This window comes from Coenobita brevimanus, chromosome 82 (genome assembly GCF_032717465.1).
Source record: "Coenobita brevimanus isolate Jiangsu-jjx chromosome 82, ASM3271746v2, whole genome shotgun sequence".
In the NCBI taxonomy this organism is placed as follows: Eukaryota; Metazoa; Arthropoda; class Malacostraca; order Decapoda; family Coenobitidae; genus Coenobita; species Coenobita brevimanus.
Window position 1 is genome coordinate 8,972,185 of NC_137035.1, and position 13,966 is coordinate 8,986,150.

Genomic DNA, 13,966 nt, shown 5'->3' on the forward strand with positions numbered 1-13,966 from the left:
GGATGAAGAACTGATCGTTGTGGCACACCGGCATTAATCGAGTGGAGATTGGAATATGCATCACCTACACGTATCTTTCTGTAGCTGAGATATAAGGAAACCAGTGAAACAGAAGATGATAGGCCATAGCAAGGGAGTTTGAATAACAGAGAACGGTGCCACAATCTTTCAAAAGCTTTATAATTATCGAGGGCTACTGCATGGGTTTCTCCATATAGATCAGTTGACTGATGGATGGTATGAATCAAGAGATGGATCTTTTGGGGGAAAAGACTCACTAAATAAGTTGCTTGATTCAAGATGTTTAAGAATGTGCATATTAATTTCAATCTCATATATCTTATGTGGTAGCTATTGTTCTGTACTCAGAGGGCTCACAGGAACTTCCTTTCTTCGGAACTGGGTGCATATTGGCTTGTTTCCAGTAATTAATGAATGAAGAAGTAAGTACTCATAGTCTGAATGCTTTAGGTAGAACAGGAGAAAGTTCTGGGGCACACTTTTCTAAACAATTGGAGGAACTCCATTTGAACCTGGAGTTTTGTTGGTTACTAGATTGCCTAAGTTGGATTTTACGTATCTAGTCTGTATCTTCAGTGGAGCAATTTTGGGAGAATCAAGCTCCAGTACAGGGACGTTTTAACTGACTTCCTCCAAGGTAGAATTTCTGGCAAAGGTACTGGCAAGGATGTTTGCTTTTCCAAGTGGGTCATGTATAGTATTACCATCTGTAGATTTTAGTGGGGGAATAGGCGATGACTTGTTAAAGTTATTATTCAAAGAAATGAGAGCTGAACAGAACATTCTGTTGTCATAAGGATTATAATAGTTTGGATGCTTGTTTGTGAAGGTTTGATTTACCAAGATTTATCACTGCTTTTCCAAGGTTTCTAGCAATGTTAAACTAAATGAGCGTTTCAGATGTTTTTTGTTTTAAGTGAAAGTTATATGGTAAGGAATTTGGGATTTTTGTTCTTGCACAACTGCTGTTAAACCATTTAGGGGAATCCAATCTTTTAGTAAACCGCTGACTGGGTATGAACAATTCCATACCAGCGTGTATTAAGTCATTAATATGGGAGTGGGTAGAACTGATGATATGGAGAAGAAAAACTGCCATGGAATGTCAGAAAGATAATATCTAAATTCATCCCAGTCCGCCCTATCAAACTGCCATCTGTTCACCCTGACAGGTTTTGAACAGGGAGGTTTCAGACAACTGACCAATGAGGTTTTGATGAGATTGTGGGCGGAGGATCCAAATGGTGACAGAACGTAAGTTCTGTATAGATCTGGATTACTTGTCAGGAATAGATCCAAGAGATTGGCATTATGGTCAGGATTATCTGGTATTTTGGTTGGTTGCTTTACCAACTGTGAGAGATTAAACGATTCTGCAAATAGCTCGCATTCTAGACCACTATCGACAGTCCTGGCAGAATGCAATAACCATTCTACATTATGGACGTTAAAAATCGCCCAAAATAGTAATTTCAGTGGTAAGAGTGAGGTTAAAGTTGGTCAACTGTGTGGTTATGGAATCAAATATGCTGGGTTCTGAAGAAGCAATGGGAGTGCGATAAACTATCCAGATATATTTGGTAATATTTTGGTATTTTAGTTTATATAATGAATAATCAAAGTTAGCTGAAGTAAAGTTCAAAAGTGTCAACCGCAATGTCATATGATATAATAACAGGTGTCACCAATGTTATGGAAGTTTGTGAGGAGATGGTAACCAGGAAAACAAAATGGAGATATGTCAGTATAGAGAGAGATGTAGGTTTCTGTGAGAGACAGGGCTTGACAGATATGGACTGGAGGAAAAAGTGAACAGAATTCAGACTGGTATAAAGACCACGGATATTAGTGAAATATAAGACAAACCTGCACTTCACTGATGAGCCTGAACAGTGTAACAACCGCTGTCAGCACAGTCGCTTGATTGCAATCAGGAGGGCCCTGTGCCACCAGCACTACCCTGCTGGTTGTGGCGATCCGAGGTACCGCCCAATTTGCCAATAATAATGCAGCGACCATTGATAAAGGGGGTTGGAATTATGTAATCTTTAATGTGCATGAAGTGTGGTGTAGACAGTTGCAGGCAGAGGTATTATGAGAGTATGTTGGCCTACTCTCTGGGTTTATGAAAACACTGAAAATATTCAGCAAAGGAAGATGGTCAGGAACAGGTCCTGAGGGCAGGTGAAGTGGGAGCTCAAGCTCTCCCTGTCACCAGCTTGCCATCCACCTCAGGAGTACCGCCCTGCGGTCTACTCCCTTACATCTTTTGCAAAAACAGCTTCCCAGAATTGCATATAGTGTACTGGCTCCATAGTTTCTTCAGCCCAGTGCAATTGCTGATTTTTCACAGTGTCTTATCTGCCACGGTGTGGAGAATATCTCTCAGATATGAAATGGAGAGTAGACTTGCAGCCTTTTGAGCACAGTGGAGTCCAAACCTTTCACCTGGTAAGTCCTCTCCTCATACTAACCTTACAACTTCTCTCTCGTCGCTGCAGTGTTTAAATCTAAAGATTTAAAGATTTAAACACTGCATGTAGAGAAAAAAAAAAAAAAAAAAAAGCACTGATCCAGGTATAACTACCTGAATCAGTTTTTTTTTTTTTTTATCTTCTTACAACCTTACTCCATTGCACTGGCCATGCAGTACCCATATAGAACAGAGCTCTAACCTCTTTTCTGACAAACGTCATAATGTACCAGTACTCTCAGGTGCCGTATTCAACATAGCCGTTTTATATATATATATATATATATATATATATATATATATATGTACCCCCTCCACAATATGTCTACCCCCGATGTATATATGTCCCCCCCCAATGCATACATGCCCCCACTAAACTTGCTAGGTCAGCACGCTTTCCCACGCCTGAAGAAGGCGTTATTGCATCAGTTGATAGCAGGCAGCCGAAACGGGCAGACTATTTTACTGTGAGCTTGTAATAAACTCCTTATCTAACTGTTTGTACACGGAGTTTCTATCACCAAAGTATTGCAAGTTACATTTGGTAGCAGCAGTGTTTCGAACCATCAGATTCTGACCGCCTCTGCTGATTTAGTGACATCCCAAGATACATGACGTCTCGCATCTGCCAGCCTCGCCCCTCCTCAGTGCCTCTAGTGGTGTAATACCTGGCTGTGCTTTCCGAGTGTACAATTTTTCTCACCAGTGCTCACCTCTCCAACAACCGCACCCATACGCCTTGTTCCTGACCGCACGTGTCACCGTCGCCGACCTACGCACCTGTTGCACCTGTTCCCAGCACCTGTTCCGAACTCATCATAACTCCTGCCCCCATGGTGCCCCTTATCAGTCTGCCCACTGCCTGCCCACCACCATTCTCTGCATTTGCAACTCAACAGCTCTACACCTGCCTTGCACCAACACCTGCCCTCACCACCCACCACCGGCCTCCGCCGTCACCCGCATCTGGTCTGCATTACGGAGCCTCCTAAGACCGCCACTCCCTGCCGGTGATTCATCGCGGCGTCTCTTCTCCTCTCCGCCCAGCTGTCTCTCCACCACCGCCCTGCCCCGCCCCGCCCCAGAACAGCTACGCCCAGCCACTCCTGCACGTCATACATCTCAACACTCCCATCTCTACTGTGTAACTATAGTATATCTTTCCTTTCTATAGAGATTATCCTCGATTTTCTTTACAGATTGGTTATTGTAAATATTCCATCTCATTTCCATTACCCCGTTTTCTCTTCATCTACGTTATTTATACTCCATCTCATCCTTCGCATTTTATTTAAACCATCCATGCCCGCACCTTCATTCATTTTCACGCCTACTCGAGTATTCCATTCTCTCATTGTTATTTATACATTTCCACCTACATATCCATCTTCATCCTTTCATTTTCCATTGCCGCATTAAATGTCATACTTTCCAAGTCAACCGCTTAACACCCGCCCTCTCGACCCGGAAATATCACCTGATCATACCCCATCTGCCGACTCTAACACAATCACTCATTTACAAAGTGGCAAAGAGTACCACCGCCCTGTACCTGAGACTCCCGTTTCACTTCCCACAGAATCACTACCCATCCTACACTCGTAAATCCAGATACCTCCTCCTCTACTCCTGCCTCTACACTCCCTTCTTCCTCTACTCCTTCCCCTGTCGTTCCCTCTCCTGCCTCCCTTCATACCCCGTCTTGCTCGCCCTTAACTGCCACTACCTTCTCTCTCTCCCACACCTCTCCTGCCGCCACTTTTGCCCTTCCAGCCATGGCCAACCCTCCACAGTCTATCTATCTCGACGATGCCAATCGTCCCAAATTTACCGGCCAGGACCCAACTTGGTCTGTCTATGATTTCCTCAGAGAAGTCGAAACAGAAATACACAATAGACAAATAACCGATGAATCGCTCAAAGTAGCCTACCTCCTCGGTCGCTTGCACCACGGTAAATCGGACATCGGATCCGCAATCCGTGCAGAACATTTCGATAGCATTCGTACCTTTGCTGATTTTCGTACGGAACTCATCAGCCTTTGTTGCCAGCATTCAAATACCGCGTCTCTCATGGGATTCATTAATCTCCTAAACCAACTAGATGAGGACTTGCGTGTCCCAGCGCAATATGCCAAGCTCCGCGAAGCTGCCACCGCCATGAAAGCAACTAGTAGCGAGATGTTCCAATTACTGGTAGGCACGAAATGGTTAGAAGACAAGAATGGCGTTCCAATGCTTTCACTCACCAACTTTGCTGACTTAATTGGTTACCTGAGATTCCTTCACTGGCTTACTCCTAAACAGCGAGAGCTAGCCTTGGAAATCAGTTTCAATCCAGGAGATAAAATTATTCAGGTCACTAAAGCCATTCATGAAAGAACAGGTTCGAACTACACGCGTCAGGGCACCACCCAACCCTTGGCCTCCTCAGTCTGTCACACCTCCACTACCCCAGACCAATCTCGCTCCCGTCCCACCACACGCGGCAGACCTGCCACACATCCTTCTCCTACCGCAGGTCGTGATCCATCTAGCGCCCGACGGAACAGACAATCTTCGATTCTTTGCTGGTACTGTGGTCATCCTGGACATCGAGCATCCAGTTGCGACCGTACATACAGACGTCCTCACTCCCAAACCAGACAGTGTACGCCTTCCCACTCACGTCGTCCACACTGCAAATACCACAAATCAAGCAGGACTCACACCACTGAGGAATGTCGTTACCTCAACCGCCAACAGTCGGGGGAAGCGCCATGCCCGTATCGGACCAATATCACGTAGAACCAGACACCCAACTCCCCATCCGCCATGTAGGTCCCATAACATCCTCGGGTTTAGTCATTCTCGGCAGCAGTCATGACATACCAACGTCATTCTTCTTGGACACAGGATCTATAGTAAATCTCATCTCCGAAAATTCCTTACAAATTATTCATCGACATCACAACCACGTCAGTTTCCTAGAACCACCAGACATTCGCCTATGTGGTGTCAACGGCTCAGAGTTTAAGGTTAAGGGAAGAGTCACCCTTGAAGTCAAACTCCACAGAGATTTACCTCCTATCCCCGTTGAATTTCATGTCACTAATGACTTGCAGTATCCCGCAGATGCCCTTATTGGTTTCTCCACCATGGCACAACACTCCATTGCATTTTTACCTGCTTGTGGTAGTATAGACATTTCTGGATTCCCGGTTTACACTATGGAATGTCCCCGTCCTGTTCTTACGATCAAATCAGTCCTTCAATTACCTCTGCCCCTATCACTACCAAAAAGTCCAACCCAGCCCAAACCACCACTATCATCATCTGAGAATACAGAGATCATTCCCTTACTGACTGCGAGCAAGGACATAAATTCCTCAATGTCTCCTGATACATGATCTCAGCCTTCGAACATGGCTCTTACCTCCTCTCCCGACAACACTGTTGCTGACTCAGACATGTCTCAGTTACCTACCTCACACAGTCTGAATGATCTTCTCCAACACGCAGAGACGAAACGTGCAGTAACGAATACGTGCACAATTTTGTTACCGCATGAGTTCACCAAAGTCTCTGTTTGTGTTGCTGGTGCGAAAGAAGGAGTGGATGTACTAACCCTACCTGAGACGTGTTGTGTGAATGGCTTGACTTATGAGTCAGCGTGGTGTACAGTCTTAGAGGACAGGTTATGCTACCTGTACTTGCTCAATGTCACAAAAGCTCCACTAAAACTTAAAAGTGGTGTAAAGATTGGAGACTTCCAAGTATACCCAGCGGCCGTAAAGGTGTGCCAGGATTCCTCAATTCCTACTATTCAGACTGATGATAGTACGCCAATCGGTGTATGTACTATTAACTCTACGGGATCTGCGCCGACATATTCACCCGATATGCTCTCACATCTCGCACAGATTTCCCAGAAAGTACGCCTCAACTCCTCGACCTTCTGACCGCGTACAGAAACGTGGTTGCCTTACCCGGTGAACCGATGGGTAGAACAGACCTTGTCAAACATACGATTGAACTACTACCAGGAACTCAGCCGATTTACATACCAGCGTATCGATTTCCTCACAGCCAGAGAAAGCAGACAGATCAAATGGTACAAAACATGTTAGACCAAGACATTATTGAACCCTCCGTCAGTCCATGGAATAGCCCACTTTTCTTAGTACCAAAGAAGGACGGCAACTTTCGACCAGTAGTCGACTATCGTAAGGTTAATTCTGTCACCGTTCCAGACCGTTTCCCATTACCTGTCCTCACTGATTTGCTAGAATCCCTTGGTGACAATAACGTAGTCTTTTCATCTTTAGACCTCCTCAGCAGGTACTGGCAGGTCGAAATGGAAGAGTCCTCTCGCCCAGTTACAGCCTTTAGCACCCCTTCCGGACATTTTCAGTTTAAGAGACTCCCTTTTGGTCTGAGAAATGCTCCTTCCGTGTTCATGCGACTTATCCATTCAGTCTTCAGCGGTATGATGGGACACTCTCTTTTTGCTTACCTAGATGATATCATTGTTGTGAGTAAATCCATCCCTGATCATTTTACCAAACTCCAGCAAGTCTTTGAACGTCTCCAGCTCGCAGGCCCGAAAATCAATCTCAGTAAATGTGACTTCCTGCGAAAGAAAATCAAATTCCTAGGCCATGTCGTAGATGCACAAGGCATTCATACTAATGAGGATAAAACTAAGGCGATCATTAACTTCCCAGACCCTACCACTACTGAAGCTGTACAAAGTTTCCTGGGCCTCAGTGGCTATTATCGTCGCTTCATCCGGGATTATGCAAAGATCGCCTCTCCTCTGACCCACTTACTCAAGCAGAATGTGCCCTTTGTTTGAGCTAACGACCAGTCACAGGCTTTCCAAAAGCTAAAGACAGCTCTTGTTAATGCCCCTGTTCTAGCATTCCCTGATTATACCACACCCTTCCTTCTCTGCACAGACGCCTCAGGCACTGGACTTGGTGCCGTTTTGATGCAACTCGATGAAGCATCAAAGAAGTGCGTAATAGCGTATGCTAGTCGCACCCTTACAACCGCTGAACTTAACTACAGTGTCACAGATCTCGAAGCGCTAGAGGTAATCTGGTCCTTGAAACATTTCAGAGATATAGTCTATGGTTATCCAGTGCATATCCAAACAGACCACCTTCCACTATGTGATTTGTTCAAGAATCGCAACCTAACAGGTAGGTTAGCTAGATGGTCTGTCATCATCCAGGACTTTAATCTCACTTTTCAATATGTACCAGGCAAGTTGAATGTAGTTGCAGACGCACTCTCACCTCACGTAGCAGCAGCTATAACATCACTGCAGCCTGAAGTAACTGAAAACACTACACTAACGTCAGAAATTGTTCGAAACTTTCAGCGCCAAGACCCCATGTGGTCCAAAGTCATTTATTTCCTAGAATCTGGCGATGCCTCGACCTTACCTACTCTGCCAGTATCACTAGATGAGTTCATGCTAGATGATGATCTCTTGTACAGGAAAACACTGCTAACAGGCAAAGATATGCCCAATCGCGAAGTACGCCAACTTGTTGTCCCCACTGCCCTGATACCAAAGGTTCTTCATATTGTTCATAATACTCCTCAAGCTTCCCATCCAGGTAAAGACCGATGCTTGAGCCAAGCACGTCTCAAATACTATTGGCCAACCATGCGCCGCGATATCAATGCCCACTGTGACTCTTGCCTCTCCTGCCACCGCCACAAAGGATCAACCGGCTTACCAGCACCTCTCTTACAATACCCAATCCCGTCACGACCATGGGAAACTGTCTCAATCGATCTCTTAAAACTACCTCTCACAGAATCTGGCGCTGAGTACTTGTTCGTAGCGGTCGACCACTTCTCCCGCTACTGTGTCCTCGTTCCCCTCTCCGACAAGACCGTGAAGAGCGTTGCACATGCACTTGTAGATCACATAATTTGCCCATTCAGTACCCCTCATACCATTCTTACTGATAACGGTACAGAATTCAACAATAGCCTTCTCGATGAGATCTGTCGCCACTTTCATATCAGTAAGTGTAATGTCGTGCCTAACCATCCGGCTTCCAATGGCCTTGTAGAACGCCACAACCGTAAAATCTTAAGAGTGCCTCAGACATCTAGGCTCCCATAGTTCGTCCTGAGATGACTGGATTCCCCAAGTGGCGTCCTCCATCAATAGCTCCATCAATGCATCCATTGCTGAATCTCCCTTCTTCGTCCTCTTTGGTTTTGACAAGGACCTCCCATACTCTCTCTCTTATCGTCAAAGCCAGAACCCATCTACAACATGGATGATTATGTTAAACTAAAATTGGCCAACTTCCAGACAATCCATCAGTATGTCCAATCCACTTTGGCTTCCTCTCAGGAGGACATGCTGCAGCGCCAACATAAGTCCACCTCTCCTATCACTATCAATGTAGGCGATCTTGTCTTTGCTCATTCCCATACGCGTTCCTCTAAGTTGGATGACAAATTTACAGGGCCCCACCGCGTCCTCACTCAACAAGGCAACAAATTTCACCTCCAGGACCTGTCCACTAGGGACACCAGATGGGTCCACGTCGATGACTTAAAGCGAGCACCCCGTGGCCTTGTGTTGCAGGAGTCACTTACACAACCTCCTGCCCCCTCTTCCCCTCCTCCCATCCCTCAGTCTACCTTGTCTCCACCTATCCCTCAGTCTCCTTCCTCTCCATCTCCACCTGCTCATTCATCAATCAATCAATATCGGTCCAAACTGCGCTCTGCCCATGAACCTCTTCACGACCTCCCCCATTAACTCCACCCTGATTTTCTAGGTAGGATGTTAGCAATCTCCCTGCTGGCAGTGCTGACCCTCCTGGGGTCTGGGTCAGGTCAGGACGATGGTGGAGTACGTCCCGGGGCCTTGGTCGGCTCGGGAGGCAAGGTAATGCTTATCGAAGCCATAGCCTCCTTGCGCTACGATCTTGCGCCCCTGGCTGACGTAGCCATTGCCCTACCTGCCTACGCGCACCAGCTCCACAGAATCAGGAACCATCTCACGGCCCTCATGAGGACACACAACCTGAATGAGTATCTCTATAACCTTTTCCTCCCACTCTCCTGGCAATTGCAATACATAAGTAACAGATTCACTGAAACCCAACTCAATGAAGTAACGTCCACTCTAAACAATTTCACCGATATCTTACACCGCCACCTTTCAGATCTCAACGTTATCTCTCAGTTCTTCTACCTCGAACTCAACATGGATACTCTCCAACTAGCCATTGACTCTCTCCTGTCTCAAGTCTCTGTCTTGGTCCGTATCCTGGTCGATGCTATCAATGGACGTGTCACTGCCGACTTAGTACCTGTCTCAGCTCCCCATTCTGTCCTGGATGGGCTCACTCCACCTTCGGTCTCTCCCCAGTCCTCTCCTATTCCTCCCTTGAATATTATTATCCTGTTCTCGAAGCCACTCTTCTCACCACATACGTCGTCGCCCATATTCCTCTCCATTCTGCCATAACCTTTAACCTTTTCCACATCATTCTCTTCCCTTTCCGCCTCAACAACTCCTTGTTACAGGTATCTGTTCCTTCAGAATATTTCCTCCTCTCCCATGATCATCTTTCCGTTGCCTTCCTTTCTTCCACAGACCTCCAGCAATGTTCCTCCCTTACTTCGACCTCTCGTCTCTGTGCTGCCCACCTTTTCGCTATCTTCCCTAGCAGTGCTACACCCTGTGAGTCTGCTTTAGTTCGCAACCATTCCATCTACTCGGCCTGTTCTTTTGTCCCAGCTCCTGACCTCCCGGTCCACCATGCTCACCTCAACCATGTCCAGTACTTCTTCTTTGCTGTTCTCATCTCTGTCACAATCATGTGTCCTGGTTCTTCGGTTCGATCCGTCCCCGCTAGTGGTCTCTACAAAGCACCTGACTATTGTACCGTCAAATCAGAGTCCGTCATCATTTACGCCACTCGCTATCACCAAGCTGTTCGTAAACACTCCTATGACATCTTTCAACCAATCGACATGCCTTCAACCCTACCATCTGCCAACATTACCATCACCTCCCCTAACTTACGCATGCTAACCTTCCTCAATGACAGTGATTTCATTATGGATCAATTTTCTCTGGCCTTCAGCCGTTCATGGGTTCATCCAACAGTTGAGTTTCCCCCTGTGGTTATCGCTTTCATAGCTTTTCTACTCATCATATGTGCAGTGCATTGTTGTGTCAGAAAAATGGAACGTCGACTCCAGGAAATCGGAGTCGCTACAGGCATAGTACGCCCTACACATGAAGTAGAAACTCCCTGTACTTAGTGCCCTCACATTCAGTGACTACCAATGCCATCTGACAATTACCCAAACTGTGAACAGACCTCTGCCTACTAGAAAATGATGGTATTTCTTTCATGCATTACTGAGTGACAGTGTATCCTACAGAAAATACAAAAGAAAAAAAAATGAAGGAAGAACAACAATCAAACTCTCATATCTACTCCTTGTTTATCATGTCTCAAACTATTATTGTGTAATTCTCATTATGTTTATGTATACCTTCGACCCTTACTGGATTGGTACCTATTAATCCTTGTATATCTTATATCTATATATCCTTCTAATTCCCTCCCCTCAACATGGCCATGTCTCCCCTACTGCCCCTGTATCATACTTATCCCTTGTACAAACCTCCCCGCCCTTCCCTTGATACTATAATCAAACACCATTTCACTACTGGTGTCAGGAGACACCGTCTCAGCTACCCGGGGGAGTAGTGTACCCCCTCCACAATATGTCAACTCCCGATGTATATATGTCCCCCCCCCAATGCATACATGCCCCCACTAAACTTGCTAGGTCAGCACACTTTCCCACGCCTGAAGAAGGCGTTATTGCATCAGTTGATAGCAGGCAGCCGAAACGGGCAGACTATTTTACTGTGAGCTTGTAATAAACTCCTTATCTAGCTGTTTGTACACGGAGTTTCTATCACCAAAGTATTGCAAGTTACATATATATATATATATATATATATATATATATATATATATATATATATATATATAGGTGTATATACTATAGATATATAGATAGATAGATACAGATAGAGATAGATAAATATGTATATATGTATATGTATGTATATAAATATGTATGTAAATACTGTATATATGTATGTATAGATAGATAGATAGATGAATAGATAGATAGACAAATAGAGATAGAGATAGATATATAGATACGTGTATATATATATATATATATATATATATATATATATATATATATATATATATATATATATATATATATATATATATATATATATATATATATATATATACATATGTTTTGTGGTAGGTGGGAGCGCTCACCATCCACTCACTCAATGTAGTGCTGCTCTCGGGTGTCTGCCTTGTCGTCTCCTCCATCCTTCTTTCCTTCCATCTTCTGTCTTTCTTTCCTTCATTCTTTCCTCGTCCTTCTGCCTACGGGTGACTTTACACTCCCTCTTCTGTCTTTCATTCTTCATTCTTTCCTCTTCCTTCTGCCTATGGGTGACTCTACACAGAGTGACAAGCCAAATGGTTTCCTGTACACCAGGAAACTATTTACTTCGCTGGGTGGTAACCATATAACCAAATTTTGGCGTCTGGTGGTTTAGTAGGTAATTATTGTGCTCCAATCGGATTGAGCCAGTGAAGGTTTATATCCAAGGAATGGTTGGAGTATATTCCTCACATAATGCCATTCAAGGATGAGTGAGGTTGGTCACTCTACTCTTAAAGGTCAGGACCAATTGCCTAGCCCTGGGCTCCTACGCTTCTCATGGGGCAACGTAGGATTGGATGATAGATAGATGGATGGATATATATATATATATATATATATATATATATAGATAGATAGATATATAGATATATTGTTACATAGCCTATGATTTCATCATCCTTTGTGTAATTTTAACGCACAGTATGCTGCATGTTTGATCACGAGCGTGTTCTGCCTCAGTTCCCTCCTTCTACCGTTATAGTAGAGTAAGTCGTCATTTCTGGAGTTCAGACCAGGATTGTCAACTCTTTGTCCCCATGGCTTCATTTGCGCGTCCTTCTTACAAGTTGTATCAAGCTCTGCCGGCCCCTATACTGTATAATGAGCTCAGTCTCTGCATCATTGCCACTTAGATCTGCTCCTCATTTTGTTCACATCTCTGTCCTCCCCTGTACAGATATTATTATTGTGAGTGCTCAAGAAATCTCCAAACATCTAGCAGCTGTGTGTAATTTGAGTATAAGTGTTGTTGCATTTTTTCTTGTACTGTGTAGCATAGGGTTGATTCTTGGGCCTAGTGAGGTTTTTGATTAATGTTGGGTTTTATGTCAGTCATTTTTGATAATAGTTTGTATCTGTAATAATTTATCTGGCATTCACTGAGTATTATCTGGTATCTCATTTTATCAGGGCTGACTTAGATAAATTTACTCTTGCTAATTTCGTGTTAATAGAGGCTATTGCAGTTAACCATATATTTAACCTGTTTATTTGCCATTACATTATCCTTATGAGTCCTGAATGTTTTGTTGTTAGTTTGTGCATTAAACTTTAACTTGTAATTTTACCTAACTCTTTTGTTTTGAACCTGGAATTTTACGGGACAGTAGTGACTCTTAGTATTCTCACTTAAAGTGTGCATTATCTTTCTCTGTTCCGTAACATAAATTTGGCGACCTCATATCAGGATATTCAGGATATTATCATAAGGATATTGCTTGATATTTTGTGACTGTTTCTTATTAATTATGTCTACTATTACTACACTTGATGAAGCCAAAGATTTTTTGTCAAATGTGCAAACAGTGTATGATGTAGAAAACAGAACAAAGAATGAACTTAAGCTTGTTGCTCAACAATTGGGAATTGTTGTTCGCTCTCATCATTCTAAAGATCAGATTGTTGACATGATTAATGAAAGCTTGTTGAATGTAACTCCTCCAAATGAGCAAACGCAGATTGAATTAGCTAAGTTACAGCTAGCCCTGCAGGAGTCTCGTGCTAAGGAGGCGGAGGCCCGTTCTAAGGAGGCTGAGGCACAAGTTGAAATTGCTAGGATTCAGGCAGACCATGAGTATCGCATGAAACAAGGTGGAACTGGATCATCTAGCTCTGATGATTTTGATGTGGCTAAAAATGTTAAACTTGTCCCTCCTTTTAATGAATCTGATTTAACAAAGTATTTTCAGTTGTTTGAGAGGGTAGCTACAGGTTTTAATTGGCCCAAGGAGTATTGGCCAGTACTCCTTCAAACTGTTCTCACCGGTAAAGCTCAAGTAACTTATGCATCTTTGCCTCAGGATCAGTCTGATAATTATGATGTAGTTAAGAGCTTGATTCTTAAGGCCTATGAGCTTGTTCCTGAAGCTTATAGAATAAAATTTAGGACAACTTACAAGCAAGATAAGCAATCCCATGTTGAGTATGCAAAAATCAAAGAAGATTT